The following is a 22,664-nucleotide window of genomic DNA, read 5'->3' as shown; positions in this document are numbered from 1 at the left end:
GAGACACTGAATAAAAACAGTAATGGCTTTATATGTACTGCACCCGTGACTTCCCATTGCTGTAGGTATCCAAAGCATGCATGCTGCAACCTTGCATTTCCTCGTGATCCTAAGGGATCAGCCACATATACCTTTATATTCAGAACCCATTTGGCTTATCTCCACTTGTACAGGCACAAAGCCATATGGCTAAATGAGACCTAAATGAGACCTAAATGAGACTAGTTATTGTGGAATGTGCTGCACTGGAATGTAAGTACCCTGCACTCATGGCTATAAATCCTTAAATATTAATTCAGAGGTTTTTGTGCTTATTGGTAATCTCTATGGCTCTGAACCATTGCTGAGTATCTGAGTTATATGGTACATGCCAGAAAGCACCAAACACCAAATGACTGTGGGTAAATCCCTTTCATTTTTCATTCCACCTCTGAGTTTTGGTACAAAATATGAACAGGTCAAATTAGCCATGCACATTATAAGTACATGCTTTGCATCTGTTTCTTATGGTCCTCTTTACCCCAACTGGCAAATGTAACATTTTATCAAACTTTCAGTAGCTATAAAAATATAACTGAACTTAGAAATATATATGGCAGAACAATTTTAGACTTACAAAATAGCCGCACACAATTTATTATTTTAAATTTTTTGGTCTGTATTATGGGAATGCCACGGACCCTAGAGAAAATTACTTACAGTCTTGAGTTTTATTCTGGATCTGAAGGTGCAGGATTAGCTTCTACCTTTAAAACACTGTGCTTTCTGTAATATTCAAACATTGTTTAGGATAATGGTAGCCATCACTTTCCTCTCAAATGTTAACACTTCCTTTAGAATTTGCCTGCTACCTCTTATTTTTTGTATTAAAAATACAGGGCTTAAAAGGTATTATCTATCTAAAGAAGGGCAATTGTAGAGATGATTTGATTGAATAAAGGGAAAAGCTGTACAGACCTTTTAAGTTCAAGGGTGTATTGGTGGGAAGCTATCATTAGAGGCAATTAAAGTTCTCACAAGGGAAAAATTGATTATGGACAGAACTGGGACTTAAGGAGCACATAGATGTTAAACCTTGAGACACGAGGGATTAGCCATTCTACTTACATCCATATTTAACCCTTATGTCTCCTGTCATTTTTATAAAGTAGCTATCTGTCTGATAAATGTCAGCACCTTTCTCTTTGCTCTTTTAGCTCCTTTAACGGTGCAGCTAATATATTCTTTTCCAAAATAATACAGCTCAGCTATAACATTATTCTCCTTACTAGTTTTTAAAGAGTATTTGCAATTTGTTTCCCATCTGTTCTTCTGTGTTATTATAACTGTAGTGAGCCATATACTACCTATTACTCAATCCTTCAAACATCTGTGTAATGTATTATTACTTTATGTCTAACTCCAGTGTTTGTCACTCAAATAACTGCCCATATAAAAAGATATTTTTCACCAGTGTAATTTCTTTCATTCTTATAATGTCGGTTTTTTTCTCCCAATATAATTGACAAATACAAAGTGTGCCACCAGAGAATTAATATGTGTAATATAGAAGAATGTAATATTGTCAATTACATGGTCTCAACCTGCAAATCAGGTAAATTTTTTTATAGATTTTTTTTAAAATTTATGTTAGTTTGAGAATTAAGGGTCATGTTTCTCAGTCCTACTTAACCAGCAAACTTTGAACAACACTGTGAGAATGTTACCTGGTGGTTCAGTGGGGGTGTAACGGTGGGGACACCCGAGCAATTGCTTCCTTCGGGCGCAGCACTCGTGTCTTTCAGGCTTTATTCGTCGGATCCGTATCTGATGTGAAATTCAAATATTTAAAGTTGTGCGTCTCTTTTGTGCATTACTCACGGAAGGTCTAATCTTTTAGATCCTGGGTGCGCTTCTAATGTTCCAAGAGTAGCATGACCGAGCCAGAATGGCAGTCCTCTTCCCCAACAGCATGTCAGGATTTGATTGGTCAAGGGTGTTTTAGGGCAAGGTATTTGGGTGTAGTATCAGAGGAGGACTTACCAGGGCAGGCAGGAGGACCAAGATTGTATCAGCATTCCTCCACTCTAGTCATGTTGATGGTTTGTAGGTTGTGTTATCGCAGTTGTCGGGGGTGGCAGAGCGGTCAACCCGTCCCTGATTTTTTCTAGAGTGACCTGATTTTTCCACTCTGTCCCCAAGTCTCCCATGGCTCTTATGCATTCCCCCAATTTATGATTCAAACGATTTGCACAGATGAGGTTCACAGCAGTTGGTAGTAGAATAAACTTTACTTAGAACAAAACATGGTTGAACTGTTGAAGTTGGGAGCAATCTATTTCGGCATTTTTTTTTTGGGTGGAGAGCAAATGGTACAGGTCGTGGCTTCATGCATATTGGGACAATTTTGGGAGCCATCAGGAATAATATTGGTGAGCCCTTAAATTTGCCAAGCCCACCTTCAAAAACACTGCTAAAGTCATTGATGACACTTTGCACAGAGTCTGTTGTAACCACTTTACTCCTAATAAGCTTGCTCTGTGTGCTTTAGTAATAATGAGGCATAGTTTTATGTCTTTATATAGATACCCCAGTGTTCCTAGCCTTGGGAACACAATATCACAGTGTTGTACTCAGGCCCGGATTAGAACACAGGCCTAGGGCAGCAGGATTTTAAGGACAGCATGCCATCAGCCACATTGGTTCCAAAAGCACTAGGGACAAGCAGAAGATTTGATTATTCTCGCCAAACCCCAGTGCTCCAGAATGAAGGAAATATGAAAGAAATATGTGCACAAGTGATGGAGAGGGGGCATGGGTGACATGCAGCAGTTGGCCTAAGGGTGCCTACTATGTAAATCTGGCCCTGTCTGTATTACCTACAGCTCTGTTTACACAGACATTCAATAATTCAGTATTAGGTCTGTTGTAGAGAATGATTCCATCCTGTGACCTGAGTTTATATTAGAATCATCCTGTGACATCCATACATTGGCAGCTATAAGGCAGCATTGATTTCTACCTACAAATTGTGCATAAACAAAACACTTAGGAATATTGTGACAACTAGGGCAAATCTTCTTTGGTACCCAACAAGAAACTATTTATACATATACCTGTATATATAATATAATCAAAAAAGTTCAGCACCCCATTTATAAAAAATGCGTGACCCAGCTGCTACCCATTATTGCTTCATACAAAAATTAAGGTGTACTCTGGGAACCTTTGAAAAATTCTAAAACCTCATGACCTTTATTCAATATGTGAAAAAAGGTCAGTGTTTTAGTCTTTTCCTAAGACCTTTCTCAAAAGAAAGGAACAGACTGAAATCTTGAACTTTGTTAACACATGTTGAATGAAAGTTATGAGAGTTTTAGAATTTTTCAAAGGTTTCCAGTTTGCACCTTAGTTTTTTTGGATTGTTTTACCTGTATGTGTGTGTGTGTGTGTGTGTGTGTGTGTGTGTGTGTGTGTGTGTGTGTGTGTATATATATATATATATATATATATATATATATATATATATATATATATATATATATATATATATATATATATATATATATATATACTGTATATATTTTAGTCCTGTACTATTTCTATGTTTTCTAGTGCCATGCCTAACCAAAGGAGGCCTTTGTTGGAAGTAGGCCCATCAGGCAGTAAATGGGTTAAGATTAGTAACATATGTTGCTGTCAGCATGTATTTAGCACCTGCAGAAATGAACGTGAGAACTGTGACAGCAGAGAGGCAGATCGCCTGCTGAGGAGACTGTGCACACTGTCAACAAATTTTACTTTGTTAATTTTTCTTATTAAAAGCAATGCAATAAAGGAATGTAATAGTGCAGGTGTTCAAAGCTTCCCAGCAAGACATTAAATGAGAGAAATGGTCTACACAACATTTTTTTTCCCCAGCCAGTTGCTTTGATGTGTTGCAACATGATACTTATTCATATTTTGTATATGATAAATAAATCAACACGTTATATGTGATCTTAAAGTAGATGGGTTTAGTCATATTTTTGACATTTGTATGATATACCATCATACATATATTATTTACACGTACATATTAGTGATGGGCAAATTTGCGCCGTTTCGCTTCGCCAGAAAATTCGTGAATTTCCTGCGAAATTCGCAAAACGGCGAAAAATTCACGGAACGGCGCCCGTTTTTGTCGCCGGCGCCCGTTTTTGACGCCGGCGCCCGTTTTGGCGGAAACATTTTTTGACGCCGGTGAATTTTTTCGGGCAAATATTCGCTGGCGGCGAATCGCGCAAATTCGCGCCTGGCGAATAAATTCGCCCATCACTAGTACATATACATGTAACAGGTGCAACATTTGCCCAGGTGCAGTAATCCAAAGCAGCCAGTAAGATTTCTATCCAGATAGCTATCGGTCAGGTTTGAAAATCCCACTGGGCAAAGCAGGGCCCCTTTAAAGTATCACTGTGCCCACTACTCTAAAGCAGGCAAAATAAATATAACAAGATAGGCAATTAAGAAATGCCTTCTGAAATAAACTTTAGGTTGCTCAGGCCCAACAGTCATGGGAGTGGATAAACCACAAGAAAGATGTATAATTAAAAAACAAATCATTGAAATGGATATCTTGTAGCTCTTCCTGGTGAAAAAATGAGAGGTCTATAATTTCCGAGGGATGCGTCAAGTTATACCAAACAAATGTCTAATTGTGGGCCCTGAGCAAATACCCCTTTTGCCCGTTTATTAAAATGCCTTTAAGGAGAGGACCATATTGGCATACTGATGCAGCCCTCTCCTAATGGGCCTGCATAGGCCCTCGTTATGACACAGTCGTTGGCTCAGGCCAAGAAACTGATCAGCCTAATTTGGCCAGCACACAAGTAACTAAATTAGGCAAAGATTGGATCATTTATGGGTATAGCTAGCTGTATGCTGTGTGTTGGACAGAAGGGATATGTATCTGTTTATAAGAGTAAAACATGCTTACAAAAATTTCATAAGCATATTCAAGAAACTTTCCTCAAATTCATTGAGTTTTTTTAAGCCATTTTGGGCTATACTTTCTTACAAGCTCACAGAAAACTCATGGGGTATTGTTCAGAGAAATGTATATAAATGCTATTGCGTGCAAAACTCAAATCATTTATTCTATGTTAGTACAAATATTTTTTGTTAAACCTCTGCTGTTCCATGGACTAGCAGCAACGTTGTTAGCAGAAAACATGTAGTACAGGTATGGAATCCATTATCCGTAAACCTGTTGGCTCCGAATTATGGAAAGGCCATCACTCCAATATAATCAAATAAACCAAATTTTAAAAAATCATTTCCTTTTTTTCTGTAATAATAAAACAGTAGTTTGTACATGATCCAAACTAAGATATAATTAATCCTTATTGGAAGCAAAACCAGCCTATTGGGTTTATTTAATATTTACATGATTTTCTAGTAGACTTAAGGTGTGAATATCCAAATTATGGAAAAATCCGCTATCTGGAAAACCTCAGGTCCTAAGTATTCTGGATAACAGGTCCCATAACCTGACTTCATAGCCTGACTTGTAAAAACAAAGGTTATTTATTAAAAGGTAAATCAAACACCAAAATAAAAAATTGCATAATAAAAGAAAACATAACTTTAAGCTACTTTGCCATCTACATTTATTTAAAAATGTTCAGTGCTTTTCAAAGTTATTTGTAAAAACAATTGCTATTGAAAGCAACATCTGCCTTGTCTTACATTGTATCAACAGTCTGAGGCATCATGGCAGAGAATAGAAAGGGACAGACTAACACTGCTTTCAATAGCAATACATATACAAATAACTTAAAAACCAGGAACAATTTGTAACGAATGTATATTGCAAAATTGCTTAGAATTGTGTTCTCTTTTATCAAGCAGAATTTATTTTTGGGTTGACATTCCCTTTAAGCAGACAAAATATATTCTATTTTGCTAGGATATGGACAATCTCATTTGTGTGCCTGTCATTTACTTATTTCTGGTTTATCTTGTCCCTCAGCTGAAGGATCTGGACTGTGCATCTACTAGTTGAGTTAGTTTTATATCTTTGCTGGATACCCTGTATGTTATTTTTATAGTAAGACATCAAACTTTTCATATCCAAATGCCTGATTCCCAAGCACTTGCAGAATGCTTGGTAGTCAGAAGATATGAATGTTGTTCTGCTCAAAGAGATGTAACTGCATTTAAATGTTTATTGATTTAGCAGACAAAGGAAATTAAAAAAAGGTTCTGTGGTCCAAGGTCTCCCCCAAGTGGCAGAGAGAACAGTATTCTACACACCTAACAAGCAATTGAACTGCTTTGGACGAAAATATATTAGCAACTCTCTATTTTGTTACTATCAATCTTATCAACTGTATTGATAGTCTTATGGGAGAAGATGACATATGTTTATTTTTGTTCCAGGTTGGGAAGGGTCCCTATTGCATAAACCTTCTGCCAGACATGGGCAATGCCTCAAAAGACGGGTTCCAAGGTAAGACTTTATTAGTGATCAGATTTTTCTCTTTATGACAAGTTCACAGCTTTGTAAAAATAAAAGGGCATAATGTGGGAAAATACTTACTGGTCAGTGATGCATTTAATTATAACTCTAGATCCGGGATCCTGGCGTAACTAGATGTTACTGGGACCCACAGCAAATTAATTTTAGGTCCCCAAACATATCCAGAGGTTGTCCTGTTTTACCAAAATGTATTGAAATTGTATATGAATTTGAGCCTCGTGGGGCCCCCTATACCTCCTGGGCCCCCTGCAGCCGCAGGGTCTGCTTCCTCTGTAGTTACGCCCCTGTCCGGGAAACTGAGCTAGGAAATGCAAAGTAAGAGAACATTCCTCACTAAATTGTCACTTTGATTCATCAATTTAGCATTTTAATTTCATAAACATTTTGTTACATATCAGTATAGTAAAGTTAATTAAATCAATGATATTTTTAAAGGTCTTGGCTTTGTAATTGTTAACCTGCTTGTTTGTCATGACCACGTCAGTCAGGGTGGGAAATATTGAAAAATGCAGTAGAAAAAAATTAGTTATCTGGGGACTCTGTTAGCTGTTGGCTTCTATTCTGATAAGCCATACCATTGTGTAAAGTATTCTCAAGTTTCACCCCCAAGTGACTTATCAAATGTAGAAATTATACTTTGGCAGATCTTTCACCAGAAATTCAGCATGGCTTCCTGATTTGGATGAAGCTCAACTTCATCTTGGCATCTTCTAAGCTTGTGTTTTGCAACAGAATTTTAACAGAAAGCTTGTTTACATTAGTAGGCGTGTAATGAGACACTTTTAATTTATTATTGAGTATTGTACATTCATTTTTATGGTTTGAATCATAGAAAAAACTGTATTTCTTGCATACCCAAAGAGAAGCTCATGGATTGAACAACTACTGGATATTAGATGCATTATCAATTTAATATACAACAGCTGATGCAGAAAAGTAGTTTATGCTCTAATATTTTCACAGCTTTTATGAATTGTTGTAAAGAGAATGTCTCTTCATTTAAATCTGTAATTTAATATAAAGTAAAAGTCGTATATTGCAACTGCCTTACTTCTTATGAAAAGTTGTACTCCTTATGATCACAGGTGGATTTTTCTAGGTTACTGTTTAAGGCCAGCACCTAGTGCTTGTAATTATATTTTCCTTCCATAGACACCTTTGGGTTTGATGCATGCCTCAAAAAAGTATATGGAGGTTTTCTACTGTAGTTTACTGTAACTATCTTCCCAGGAGCTAAAAGCATATGTGATCACCCTCATACAGCAAATAGCATAGTCTCTCCATTTTGTGTTTATATTATTGGTCATTTCCTTGAAGAGGTTCCATGTTATGTATACACTCAAAGATGTAACTATAAAGATCCACTATAAGGCACAGTGTGCAGAAAACGAATGCAAAACACAAGTCCTGCCTAATCAAGTTTTCCTTTTTGTGCCCTGAGGCACAACGCTTTGTGTTCCTAGAATGAAGCAGAAGGAGCTGTGTTTCACTGTAATGCCTCTGTTTAAGTGCTATGGCTGTGGGCCCTAAGGGGTGCAATTTCCCTAATTCTCTAATTTCCCATTTCTTTTTGGACATGTGCACATAAAATATATGTTGTAAGCACTTTTAAAACTGTGTGCATAAAAAGGATTTCCATGCTGATAAATCTGTATGGCACAAATATGGTCGGCTAAACATTGTGTTTTCCCTATGTTGTTAATGCACTTCTCATTGAATTAGTGACATGCATTTTTCTATGCCATTTTATTTTGACTAGAATTTAGGAAATTGTATTTAAGGTAGGCTAAATATGGTGAACATTGAGGGGCCCATTTACTAACAATCAGATTGTAATTTTTCCCCCCACAAATCAACAAAGTTGTGGTTTTTCTACATTTTTAAAAGCTCTAGAAATTCAAAATTTATTATAAGGTATTCATATTTTTATAAGCATTGTTCACATTTTTTATGTTCGGATATTTTAATGAAATTCAATGGTGGTTTTAGAGTTTGTGAGGTTAGTCGTGGTTTCTAAAACCGCTAAAACCACTAAAATCGAATATATACTAATATGCCTAAAGCAGGATATTAATGGGACTTTCATGAAGATTTCTAATTTGTTTTATTGTTATTATTAATTTTGAAAAGTAAGAGCTTGTCACTATGGCACATGTACAGAGGCTGTTTGAAGTCTAAGGTAGTTGAGGAGCGATGTGCTGTAGATTTAATTCCAAATTCTAATACAAATGTAAGAAAATGTTACTGCATTATGAATCATAATTATTAACAACATGGAAAAACTTGTTTACCTGTCAATATGTATTTTATGTGTTTAATTTTGTTGATACACCTTGTATAATTGCTTTAAGTCCTTTGGCTAATTGCATTTAGACTAGATGCCTTGTATGTACATTGCTATGGAAGATCTGCTGATTTATTGGATTAAGTATCACTTCTGATCTTGCATTATCCAATAATAACCGCATCAGGGCATCTCTTTAGTTCGCATAAGTCTGTGCAAACTGCTTCTTCCTCTTGAGATGAGACCTAGTGCTTATTATAAATCCTAGAGGAGTCTCAGAGGAGCTATCATTATGACAAGTATCTGTGTTTTCCAATAATGACTAACAGTGTTGACAGAACCTTCCACACCATCTGTTTGATGTCTTACTTTAACTGTATTAAACCCTTATATTTTACGAGAGATGATCTCTGGACCCAAGGGGCCTGCTGTGCCAAAGCAAACAAACTGCCATCACTGCCATCAATTATCCATTTAATGATTACTAATGGAAAGCTAGATTTTCTTAGACAGCTCTGCCAGTTGTCAGTTGGCTTATGCATACAGTGCAGCACATAGGAATTGGTTATAACCAGTTGTAGTAGATCATATTTTTTGGGCTTCTGTGTAGTAGAGAATATTAAAATTTTTACATAACAATCTAGTAGAAGTAAAATAAATTATATGCAGTGGCGAAACTACCGGAGGGGCAGGGGGTGCAAATGTACCAGGGGCCGCACCTCAGTTCCCGCTAGCGCATGGATGCGAAAAAAATGCTTCCGGAACGGGGTGGGGGGGAGGGTGGGAGGGCCCGGGTGGGAGGGCCCAGCTGCATGGGTGCACGGTCTGCACACGGGGTCAACGCTCCATAGTTCTGTTACTGAGTATATGTCTAAGCTGTTTTCTGAATATTAGAATGATGTTTATCCTGCCATGATGTTTGACAATTATCAATCTATCCTAAACCAAACATACAGTTTAACGAAAGGAATAAAATCTATCACCAGGTTTCAATACAAAAAATTGCAATTTTTATAGCGAAATGGATTGATTTGTCCATCACTAATCAGTGTGACTTTTTTTATACTATAAGCACCCATGCATCTAATTTAGATGTGAGCCAACTGATTTCTAGAGATATTAAATGTGTTTATTTAATGTAAAGTAACAAACTCAGAAGGCAGAACCCGGTAGCATCGTTATACAAAAAGAGATACTACAGAATTCAAATTTTTCTCTCAACCTCAACAAAAGATTTTTGGAATTATCATTATTACATATTTATTTTTCCCGAACATGGACAGAAACCAGCCAACATTTTGCCTGTTAAAAAAAAAAATCCCTATTGCTAATTTTGCTCTGGGCATTTTTCTGAAATGTATGAACCCAAATGAAATGGAATGAAGCCATTCCTAATGGGTTCATTCTCCCATTAGGAAAATTATCAGCCCTATCACTAACATGGTTCTTTGTGCCCTGCAGAGCTGTCTGTCTTGGAAGGATGGATAAACCAGCAGAACAGTTGCAGAAACAGTGGTAAAAGCATTTTAAGATGTCAAAATCTATTTGAAGATAAATTCATTGAAGCAAAAAATTAATATGAGTTTAAAAAGAACTAAAAGAATGGAATTTAAGTGAACAGATGGGTTTTGTGAAATCAAAATGAAGGGTGAGATGGTCATGACAAAACTAAGCAGAAAAAAACCCCTTATTTATTTTTTGGAAGCACATGTGTTCCTCTGGCTTACGATGGTTATATTTTTTTGTAATCCTTTCTATATTACTTTTTTGTAAAGACAATTATTAATAACTTCCAGTTTAGTCATGCTTTACTAGCACTAAAATGTATAATGTTAAGGCCATTAAAACAGATGCATATGGTTAAGGGTTAGACTGTGCCAAGTGGAGGTTTAAGAGGGGTATTTTCAAATGAAACATTTGAGATGGGAATTGCAACATTAAAGGGTTTCTTATTTTGTAAGCAAAGGTATCTGATCAGGTGCTCACTGCAGGAGTCACCAAAGGTCATGAAATAAAGTAATAGCAGGGCACTCAAGTAGAAAAAATACAAAAAGAATTACATCAGAAACCAACACATTTTGAGCCCACAAAATAGGGGTCTTCATCAGGGCAACTGAAAAATATGCAGCCATTTTTTTCAGTTCCCATGATGAAGACGCCCTCTTTTGAGGGGTAGAAATGTGTTGGGTTTTTATATGTAAATCAAACAAAAGTATTGTTTTGTCTTTTTACTTGAGTGTCCTGCTACTATTTTATTTCTTTTATGTAATACTGAGATATTCTGCTGCCACATTTGAGGCTTCCCCTTTTCCCCAAAATAAGTAACATAACGGATTCTTATCATATAATAAAAAGAAAACTATACCCCCTAAACAATGTAGGTCTCTATAAAAAATATATTGCATAAAACAGCTCATATGTTAAACCCTGCTTCATGTAATAATAATAATAATCCATTTTCACAATAATATACTTTTTTTTAGTAGCATCACATTTCATTCGACCACACAGGACTGCTGCCTAGGAGTTATCCTTGACTCACATCTGTCCTTTTCACCACACATCCAATTTGACGCCGAATTTTTGCGGGCGTTTCCCAAATTTATTCGCTGGCGGCGAATCGCGCAAATTCGCCACGAATTCGCGCCTGGCGAATAAATTCGCCCATCACTACATACAAGTCTCGAATCAAGGAGAAAAAATTCACCAATCCCTATTCTCAACTTCAATCTGTTCTAAATGCTGCTGCTAGACTGATTCATCTATCTCACTGCTCAACATCAGCTGCTACCATATGTATGTCTAGTGATGGGCGAATTTGCGCCGTTTCGTTTCGCGGAAAAATTAGCGAATTTCGCGAAAAATTCGCGAAACGGCGCCGGCGTCTCGTTTTTGACGCCGGTGCCCGTTTTTGACGCTGGCGTCCGTTTTTCCGACGCCGGCGCCCGTTTTTGGCGCCGGCGACTTTTTTCGAAAAAAAATTTTTTTGACGCCGGCGAATTTTTACCGCGAATTTTCACGGGCGTTTCGCGAATTTATTCGCTCGGCGCGAATCGCGCAAATTCGCCGCGAATTCGCGCATGGCGAATAAATTCGCCCATCACTATGTATGTCCCTTCACTGGCTCCCAATCTCCTCTAGAATCAAATTCACACTACTTACACTTACATTCAAGGCCCTTAACAATGAAGCCCTTTCCTATATCTATTCATAGTCATATTTATTGTCGTCTTCTGCATACAAGGAAGAAATCCATACCTTATGAGACAATGTCCCTTTCCCGCCCCAGACCACATACTGTACATATTACACATATTCCCAAACAAACATATATTGTGTTAAAAATCAAAAAATATTTCAGTATACACTTTCAAGCCAAGAATATATAAATAAAATACAAAAATAGAGAAACCCCATTTTTCTAGCTCCCATTCCTTCATTTTAACATGGGTATTTTTTTTATTTTTTGTGCCATTTATTTGTACAATCACACCTTATCTCATCTCTGATCGCAAAATACTCTCCTTCACGCAACCTTCGTTCTGCTTCTCACCTTTGCCTCACTTCTCCTCATCACTTCTCGTCTACAAGACTTCTCTCAGGCTTCTGCTTTTCTCTGGAACTCTCTGCCTCAAGCTGTCAAATTTTCAAATGCTCCTTAAAGACCAACCTGTTTAGGGAAGCTTATTCAATGGACCTTAATTAATCAGTGAGCTATATCATAAACCGCAATATTTATTTGAATATGTATTTCAGTTTGGTAAGATTCTTTAATATGACACTTGGGGGGTTATTTGTTGGCTCAAATGGCAAAAAACTGAAATAACTCGATTTATTATACTTCGAGGATGGAAAACAACCGAATCTGAAAATCTGCCATCTCAAACCTACCGGGGTTGCATATAAGTCAACAGGAGAGGTGCTGGCAAAAGTGCGAAAAAAATCGAGATATTCGGGGAAGAAAGCCAGAAAAAAACCCGCAGGATTCGGATTTTCGCTCAATTTCTTTGTGTTTGTCCCCAATCCTATAAAATTTTGATTCTTTAATATTAAATAAGGTCCAATCATGGATTATAGTTTGGTTGAACTTTTTGATAAAAATAATTAGATAAATTCGGATTTTGTAAAAGAAAGGCCCCAATATGATGTAAACTATTTGTTGCTAAAGTATTCATTTTGGGAGTAAAGTTTTCCTATAAATGTTGCAAACCATTTTTTTCAACATGGAATTTCCATCTCAGTAGAATGCCAGGGTGCAAAATAACTTCCACCCTTCTCATTCTTTCCATTGTTTAGTATAAAATAAACTGTGTGTTCTTTTTCAAGGCTAGCAAATTGAGGATTTATCTTTCACATCTTTGAAATACTATTATGAAAAATAAAAGACTATATAATATGCCTGTAATGAATGTCTTAGAAATGATAACTGATAACATCAAAGCTCTCAGGGAAAAAAGGGATGACACCATTATCAGTTAATTATTAAAGTTCGGCCTTATGACTCATTTCAAGCCTTAATAAAAGAATGAAAACAATAGTTTGGGCGTAAGACCTGCTGTGTAGGTAAGTTTAAGTATTACAGATCCTTTGCCATGTCTACAGTGGATAGGTGCAAATTATACTTAATATAATTTAAAAAAAAAATTAGATGTACATTTTGGTTAGACAAGACTCTCTAAGCTTTTCTCATCACAGTTCTGTTTTTAGTTGAGCTGAATCTGCCCCCCCCCCCTTAGTAATGATCTGTTTGTATATTTATGAGAATGATTAAAAATGAAAAATCAAGGCAAAATCTTAGTTTAATGTAATGATATTATCAGAATAATATATGCATTCAGTGTATAGACTAAATTATATTAGACAGAACTTGGTACTTGCTGTTAACTGAAATAATAAAAATAAATTCCTTCCAGTTGATTTTGCATGTAATATAATGTGCCATAAATCAAAAATGCAAGTCCAAAAATAAAAATATTCATTACAGCAATTTTATAAATATATTTAAGTGGTATTGCAATGCTAGCAGACCAGGGGGCAAATTTACTTCCGTAGATCTGCGAGCGTTGTCTTTGCCACACTTCGCCAGGCGTCGATTCGTCAGGACATCGCAAATTCACGAAGATCCTAAGTTCCGCACAAGTTACCAATCATATCCGAAGTTGTACTAGCGAAGTTACGATGAGCGGTCCAAAGTTGCGCTAGCGAAGGCTAATTTGCATACAGCACCAAATTTGTATTTCAATGGATGTGTTTGCAGCAGCGCATACAGAACACTACACAAGTGCAGGGAAACTTAATAAAAGGTTATTTAGGTGTTCTAATGCCCTACACATGTGCCCACAGTATAGTTAAGGTGCCACAAATGTAGGGGGGAAGGCACCCTAAAAAAATATATCTACTCTATTGCACTTCGCCTGCTCTAACCTGGCGAAGTAAACTTTGGCAAAGGAGGTCACGTTCAGAAAAAGACCAATGTTATATATTCGCCACTTCGCCAGAGTGCAACTTCGCCAGCGCTAAGGTGCGAAGTTGCGCTAGGCTATCATCATCGCTGGTGAATTTTGCAAAATGACTTCACGTAGTCACTTTGCCCTTTAGTAAATTTGCCACAGGTATGATTATTAAAAACTGCAAAAATATTAAAGCTCACAGCCATGGTGTGATCTTTTAACACATAGAAATCATTCCTAAAAGAATAGGTAAAAAACACTCACATTCAAGGTTAACTGCTGCAATACACTTGACCACTAAGTAAAACATTCAAAATAGGATATAGCCTGGCCTATTCATTTGAATGTGTGCTAGGGTGAAACTGTTAGTAGAGAGCTGGTCTGAACTGCATGTGCAGCTTCTTTGTATGTGTATAACCCTATAAGTAAAGTTCTTTTTTTAACCACAAGAATCTGCCTTTTGGGGGAAAGCATTAAGACATTATTGAGATAAATTATATAATGGTGCCTCCTATATTGAAGGTATGCATTAAAAGATAAGAACAGGTGTATATAGTATCTATGAAAATCTTCATAGTCCTATAAGAACAGGTGTTTATAATGCACTATGCATATTAAATAATGTTGATAGTGCCCTGGCTGGGATTGAACTGAGGACTTAAGGCCCACAAGTAGATATGCTTGTATCTGTTTATATCAATATATTCTCTTGTATTTCTTAAGACAGTATGCAAATGATGGCACTTTCTTACTAAAGGCAAAATATAGCCAAGAAAACAAAACAAATGGCTTTGCTTAGACAGAAAGGTTAATAATAGGTGTTTTCTCTTAAGAGCAAGCAATTTACAAAATGAGCATATATTTTTGTTATAGTGCTGTCAAACAGAGAGAATATGTTTATATTTTCAGTGCAGGTCAATCTCAAAACATACATGCATTTATATAGTTGTTGTAGTGTGTGTGAACGCTAATTTTAGCTTTCTTGCCATGTGTGTTTGTGTCCGTCTTAAAGGCAGTGTTTACTTGCTGGAGCCCAACCACTGAAGAAGCAGTGATTTACTATTGTGGATTATTTACGAGAGCCACCATGTTGACACAGTATAAACGGGAAAAATTAAAACTAATGGGGTTAATCGTCATGTGAACCTTGCACAGCTGAGGGAATTCTGCAGGATTTGATTGTGTCTCTTGGGGAAACTGAACCCAGATGGCATTCTTTTAAAGGGTCTGACCCACTAGAGGCCCACGTTGATTGAAAACAAGGTGAATCTCCACTAGCTAATTAATTTACCACTAAAGCACCTGTTCCAGAATAGATAGGGCTGGAAGGGAGCGGTGTCCCTCGGCACAGTGGTAGTCTCACTGGTAAATGGATTTGAGCTGATTATATTAAGCTGATGCTTTGATCAACTAAAAGCGTTAAAATGGAAATTTGTCTTCTCTGGCTCTTGATTTCCTTTTGTTGCGTGTCTCAGTTATTAAGTCTAAAATGGCCCATTTATTTCTCTTTAGATAATATCAGTGTAAGATAATCCTCTTTTAGTCTCACCTTGATAATAAATATTCATGACCTGCATATCATTTTATTTAAATTTATCATTTTAGCAACTCGTATAAAAACAAAAGATACAATTCTTATTAACACTCGTCGCTACTGAATTGCGCATTTCCTTTATAAATCAGATTTGTTGCCAATAGTTCTCAAAGGATATTTTCCTAGTAATGAGCTAGTACGTATTTAAATATACATGAGTATATATAAATATGGTTGTAATGTATATGCTAAAGTTTATATTCCATTAAAAGATAGCTTTGCAGTGAATTCTTTCTATGTTCTATAAATGTAAGGTTTATAATGATAATATGGGTATGTTTACAATTATATGACAATAGAGACTATAAACAATGTTATTTTCTAAACCAATATTTTAGAATTTACAAAGAACTTTCCCAAATTGCTCTATGTATATCCTTTATTTATATTCAATACTCGTTTCTTGGGGACTCATTGATTCAATGCCACTGAGCTCTAACATCTTCACTGAATAGAACAGCAATTTTTCACACATTCTGATGAATTTATTTTTTTAAATCAGTAAATGTTTCCATAAATATGCCAGTTTGTTAAAACACTTAACAGATGATGATCAGGATTCCCTGCTTCAAATTTGAATCAATTTTCCCCTGGAATGCAAATATTTACTTAATTCAGTGGGGTGTATTTGTAGACGAGTTGGTCACATAACCTTTAGTTAAATATTTGGTTCCTACACATTGGGGGGAATTTACAAAAGTGTTGGGAATGAAAAAATGTTCTTTAAGTGTTGTAGGAACAGCCAACAAATTCACAGAGCATTTACCCACAAATTTTCCAACGTATACAACACTTTTGAAATAGTGTCGTTAAAAGTGGGGTGGCGTATTTTTTTCTGCGCCACTTTTACTAACATTTTTTGATTTGCCTGTGAACTCATTTGTTTTTTCCGACAGGTTTTCCAACACATTAGGCTCTCCAAAATGAAAATGTCGGTCAAATTGTCTTTTAAAAACGCTCGGTAAAATGTTGTCTGTACGACAAAAAGATACACAACATTTTAGAAAATTGATGGGCTTACGAGACATCTGTAACATCTGCTTTTGTGAATTTGCCATTAATACGGCATTTTACAAATTTGTCGACTGCCACTTCTGGGTTATATATTTTACTGACACTTTTGCGAATTCCCCCCATTGTCTTTGGTCGTCTTAACAGAATAAAGTTCTAGTGTACATCGAGTGTAGATTTTTGTCATAAATTTGGTACATAAATTACTTACCAATTCATTTGCAAAATACAGCATACAAAATAAATACACTTTTTGACACACAATGGCACTGAAATGTGCAAGGGTTTCTCAAGAGGACAAAAACTGAAAATTAACATGTCAAACCACCACATAAGCAGATGATATACATGCAAAAAAAGGAAACAAGCTGAATGTGTAACCCACAGTAGAGTGGAATAGCTCACAAGCATCATGGTCTTTGTCTCATCTAAAACTGATCTGACAATAGATTGATATCATATCTAATGTCCATGCCTTGTTTTTTTAGCTTGTGTTTCAAGCTTTTTTTTTTTTTTACTACAGTATATCAATTGCCTGAAAGGAAACAAGACAGAACTAACATTTGACTGAAAAGATTGTGGGAGTTAAAGCAGTGCAGCTCCAAAAAATTACCCTAATGCCACTTCTCCATGATATTCAATACAGTTTTTTGTTATTGTAAAGCATTTGTCCTACACACTTCAAAAGAAACTCAAAAAATGGCCCAATGGTCCCTTCCAAGAGATATTCCATTTTGCTTTTCTTGGTAGATTGGTGCCCTTGGGACAGCACTTAATGAGCACTAGGCTTCTTGTGATGTACATCTTACCACCCTTGCCTGGTACATCTACATGGGATGGGCACAACATTGTCCAGGGGTGGTTCTGAAAAGCAATGAGCCTGTAATTTAGTGCATGGAATCTTGGCATGTTTGTGGTAGACAAAACAGTACAATATTACCCCCAGAGTTTTTTTTTATTTTAGGATGGTGGCTCATTTTAGGAACATAGATTATACTGTGGTTCTTTTATTAATAATGTATTGTAACATTATTTCTGAATGCTTATACTTAACTGTTTTGTCCTTAAAGTAATGTTACAGTATATTCCATTGAACACATTTTTTTGCATGGCAGTGTATGACATTTGTTTTTTTTTTATGATTTTTCCATAAACCTAAAACATGATACAGTCAGTAGTTAGTATAGACTTCAATTGAAGTGTGACAAAATATAATTAGTATGTAAAATGATGGTGTGTTCAAACAATACAAATGTAGATTTGTGTTTCATGTTTTCCTTCACAAGGTCAGCGGATTTAAACAGAAATCATAAAAGTGCAGGCAATAAAATACTACTTCTATTCTATTGGCATGTCAAAAAAATCAGCAGCTGCTTACTATACTTAGCTGCAAATTTCTGCAAATATCACATTTGTACAGTGGAAAAAATAATAAATGATACAATATATTACAGCAAATTTCTGCAAATATGACATTTGTACAGTGGAAACAAAATGATAGAAGTGACTAAATGAATGTATGGCATATTTATAAAGGGTTGAAAATCAGGTAACAATAGAGGCAGCAGATCAAGTGGTTTAGGTTTCTATGTGGACAAGTAGTGGCCTGACAGATGTGCTTTTAATTTAATTTTTTGTGCTTTAAGTGTTTTAATACATTTGTAAGATATATAATTGTGCCCAAGGTTTTGGAAGGATAACTTTTTCATGTATTTCCTACAAGCAACATATTCATCCTCTGGAAGGAAATAATGGTTGTCTTCACCATTGGAATAAATCTACATGTAAATTTGTTTTGAGATGTAAATATAACATTTATATAAAAAAAAAGTAGCAATGACCAAAAATGGCTAATATAGAAGTGTGCTGTTTTTTTATATTTTTATAAACGGTTAAAACCTGAGACATTTTTAAAAAAGGTGCTTGATTTGCCTTTTTTAACCATTATTATAGGACCATATATTTTTAGGTATGTGCAAGATTCTAGGTTTATTTTGAAAGTTGGCCAAATCCTTGGTTTTCTTGCAAGGTTTTGATAGCATTGTATCATAGTGTCTGCTGTTATAGCACTTGTGTGAATGCACTAGACAAGTGATTACAATGTGACCTTCCAACATTCCAACCTGAGAATCTCTGTTGGTAAGGAGTTCATATGTTTTTCCCCCATTTCTTTATGAATTTCCTCCTTTACTCCAAAAAAAACATAAAGACAGATTAATTGGCTCCTTATAAAGCTGTTGGGGAAATGCAACCAGGACAAAGCAATGGAAGCCAATATTTGACTAGTTGCTATTGACCTGTCTCTCTGACCTGTAGATGAAACAAGCTTGATTGATGCACATGGCACATACAGGTATGGGACTTGCTATCCAGACCTCCGTTTTCTCGGATAAAGATCTTTTTTTAATTTGGATCTCTATATCTTGTCTACTAAAATATCGTATACACATTAAATAAGATTGATTTGCCTCTAATTAAGATTAATTATATAGTTTGGATCAAGTACAAGGTGCTGTTTTATTATTGCAGAAAAAAATACTTTTATGGGTTCTATGGGAGATGACCTTCCCATAATTCTCACTTTTCTAGATAACTGTTTTTTGGATAATGGATCAATGTATCGATAGGCTGTGTGTCTAGACTAGTAAAGTAGAACTGCAATGGGTTCAGTTATTTTCCAGATACATACGTAGCATTTATTTGTTTCATTCCTAACTTACCTACCCTCTCTCTTTCTGTTAAGGGTAAAGCAAGAGCTTTAAGAAGCCAAATGAATATTTCATAAACCATTTTGTAATATGGTGTGAATGCAACTCTTGTATATGTTTTGTTTTTAGGTGAGGCTATGGCTTGCCTGTACCTCCTACACAGTAATAATGTTTTCCACTTGAAAACCAACCATGCCAGCCGCCCCCTCATTTAGGTTGTTAAACTTTGTTTGTGGCCTTAGTCTTCTCTCGCCGTTGACACCTGCAATCTTATGTGCATCAGTGAACTCATTAACACTGACTTTTTGCAGCTATGAAGAACTGAAGGGGAAAAAATATGTTTGCAGATAATGTATATTTGCAGAACAACTTTCTGTATCATACAAACTGGCAGATGAATGAAACCAGTAACTAATAATTACATAGAAAATTTGAAAACCTGTATCTTTTTACACATCTGTAAAATAAAAGAAAGAATTTGGTTGTATAAATGGAACATAAAAGAACAGCTATTTGTTAACAGTTTTGATTTAATTGCATGCACTGTCAGTGCCAACGTGAAACAGGAAATAGTCGTCTCAGCTTGGTTTAGCAACTTAATAAAACACTAGACTATTGCATATTTGTCTGTTAATTTGCAATGGATAACGATGAATTCACTGGCTCGTATTTGACAACTGACTTCTATTATCCTTGCTTATATTGCCAATCACTGACTGTTTGCCAAAGACAGCTAGGCCAGGCTTATGACAATGTCTTATCACCGGATTTTATGGTACAGTACACTTTACAAATAATTTCTTCAAGGGTTATTTGTAGTTTAGTATTCATTTGGTTTTACTGATAACTGGATCACATTTCTTGATTTAGAGCTAGAACCTTTTCTAAGCCCTTAATCACAGATTGAGCTAATATCTGCAATCTGTTGTTGTTTGATGTCTAAGCACAACAAGCTTATATTATATTTTAAAAGATAGTGAATTGAGGAGTGAAATTATCATATTAGTTACCAATAAACCAGGTGATGATTTGTCCTGTGCATGCAGCAGTGAGTGATTTAATTAACTCACGATATTTGCTTCTTTGTGTTGCTATAAACACGTCCTGTTGTTGAATTTATTGACTTTTTTTTAATGAAATTGACCCTTTGAAGCCAGTTGAGATTGTTCATTGGCATTGTCTAGCTGGTAAGCTTCTTATTGCTTTAAAGGTTCTAGAAGGAGACTGTATATGATAATATGCCCACCCTAACATTATGTAGGCCATTATGAAGTTCTGTAGTAAAAAGGACACATGGAATGAATTTTACTGCATATCTGATAAAATTTTAGATGATCATTAATGATGATTTATTTTTGTAATGCATGCCCTGTATACTCATACTCACAGACCCCAGTGCACTAACAATGTACCTGATAGTCCCCAAGATTATCCACAGAGTACCCCACAGTCCTATGTAAATGCCATAGTGTATACTTAGTTTGGCTAGGTGAAGTGGTGGACTATTCATAAAAGCTAAAGTTTGACCTTATTTTAAGATTTGTTATTTAAATTTCATTTTCTGTTTGACCAAACAAACCTCACAGATATAGTTGCCTATTTGGCAAGATTATTTATAAGTTATAGCTTATCATATAAATTATGTTGGTTAAGTATTCATACTGAAGGTATAGTTTTCCTTTAAGTTGATCTTCTAAACCATATACTGTATGTCAGCTGACCACCATAGATATAGATCAGTGATCCCCAACCAGTAGCTTGTGAGCAACATGTTGCTCTCCAAACCCTTGTATGTTGCTCTCCGTGGCCTCAAAGAAGGAGCTTATTTTTGATTTCCAGGCTTGGAGGCAAGTTTTGGTGCATAAAAACCAGGTGCACTGCCAAACAGAGCCTCAATGTCTGTTGACAATCTGTATACGGGCTACTAAATGGCCAATCGCAGCCCATATTTGGCACCCCAGGAACATTTTTCATGCTTGTGTTGCTTCCCAACTCCTTTTACTTCTGAATGTTGCTCACGGGTTCAAAAGGTTGGGGATCCATGATATAGATAATACATCTAAGTGGCTAAAGAGCTGGGCTATAGAAAATAGGGTATAAACCAATATCGTTATTTTAGTAGTATCTTAGTTTTATTTTTACATTTTAGAAAAAATATTTACCTAATGCATTCCTAGTTTCTCTCCTTTGTTAATTAAAAAAAATACCCTTTTATGATCAGAACCACCACAGGAAGACCAATTTATCAATCAATCAATTTAACAAGCAACTTTTTTTTTTTGAGCTCTAGCTTAAAAAGAACTTGAACTGAATAGTCAAATTCAAATTTTTTTCCCAGAAGGAGTTTTTTTTAACGTGTCGAGATTTTTTAGTGCCTGGCAGGACAGCAAAGACACATAAACACAAATTGAATGTAGCCAGGACAAAAATATAGAGAAAAAATAAGGATAGGGATTGATCACATAACTGTCAGACAACTGTAAATATTCTGCCAGACATGGGCAGCATTTGGCCAGTGATATAATTCTCTTACCCCAATTTTGCCCACCACCTTGATGTCCAAACCAGGCAAAGATATACCGTAATCATTTTCCATTCTTACCAAACAAGGGATATTTCTGTGTATGGGCAGATTTAGGATTCAGATGTCAAAAATGGATCTTATTTATCTGAAACACAGACAAAACGTTGGAGGCTTTTACTTCAAACAGTAGCAATGTGACTTGGAGTCCCTGTAATTATGTGGATAAAATAATTGCTTTCATCTACAAAGGTGCATTTACTAACTAGCCTTTTTTGTTATCAACATGGGGCTCATATTTGAGGCAAGGATATTGTTCCCCAGACTAATTGTGCTAATTAATATACTGTATACTAAGGTGTAAGCATAATGTTTGTTCAATAGGGATGTCGCGGACTGTTCGCCCGCGAACTAATTCGCGCGAACATCGACTGTTCGCGTCCGCCGAATGTTCGCGAACGTCGCGCGACGTTCGCCAATTTGGGTTCGCCTTAGCTGGCGCTTATTTTTGACCTCTCACCCCAGACCAGCAGATACATGGCAGCCAATCAGGAAGCTCTCCCTCCTGGACCACCCCCACACCCCCTGGACCAC

The 22,664-nt window shown here is 36.1% G+C and overlaps 1 protein-coding gene across 6 annotated transcripts in view; it reads left to right on the top strand.

Moving 5' to 3' along the window:
• The window catches only part of LOC108718087 (transcription factor Sox-2), a 278,551-nt gene that overhangs the window by 76,777 nt on the left and 179,110 nt on the right, over positions 1-22,664 (top strand). For all 6 annotated transcript variants that reach the window (XR_005961616.1, XR_005961612.1, XR_005961610.1 and 3 more), the window contains one exon: positions 6,403-6,472. The gene's annotated coding sequence lies outside the window, so the exon portion shown is untranslated. The remainder of the gene's footprint in view (positions 1-6,402; positions 6,473-22,664) is intronic.

The sequence above is a fragment of the Xenopus laevis genome, chromosome 5S (assembly GCF_017654675.1).
Source record: "Xenopus laevis strain J_2021 chromosome 5S, Xenopus_laevis_v10.1, whole genome shotgun sequence".
NCBI lineage: Eukaryota > Metazoa > Chordata > Amphibia > Anura > Pipidae > Xenopus > Xenopus laevis.
Note: the sequence above shows the minus strand (reverse complement) of the source record. Positions and strands in the feature narration are given on the sequence as shown.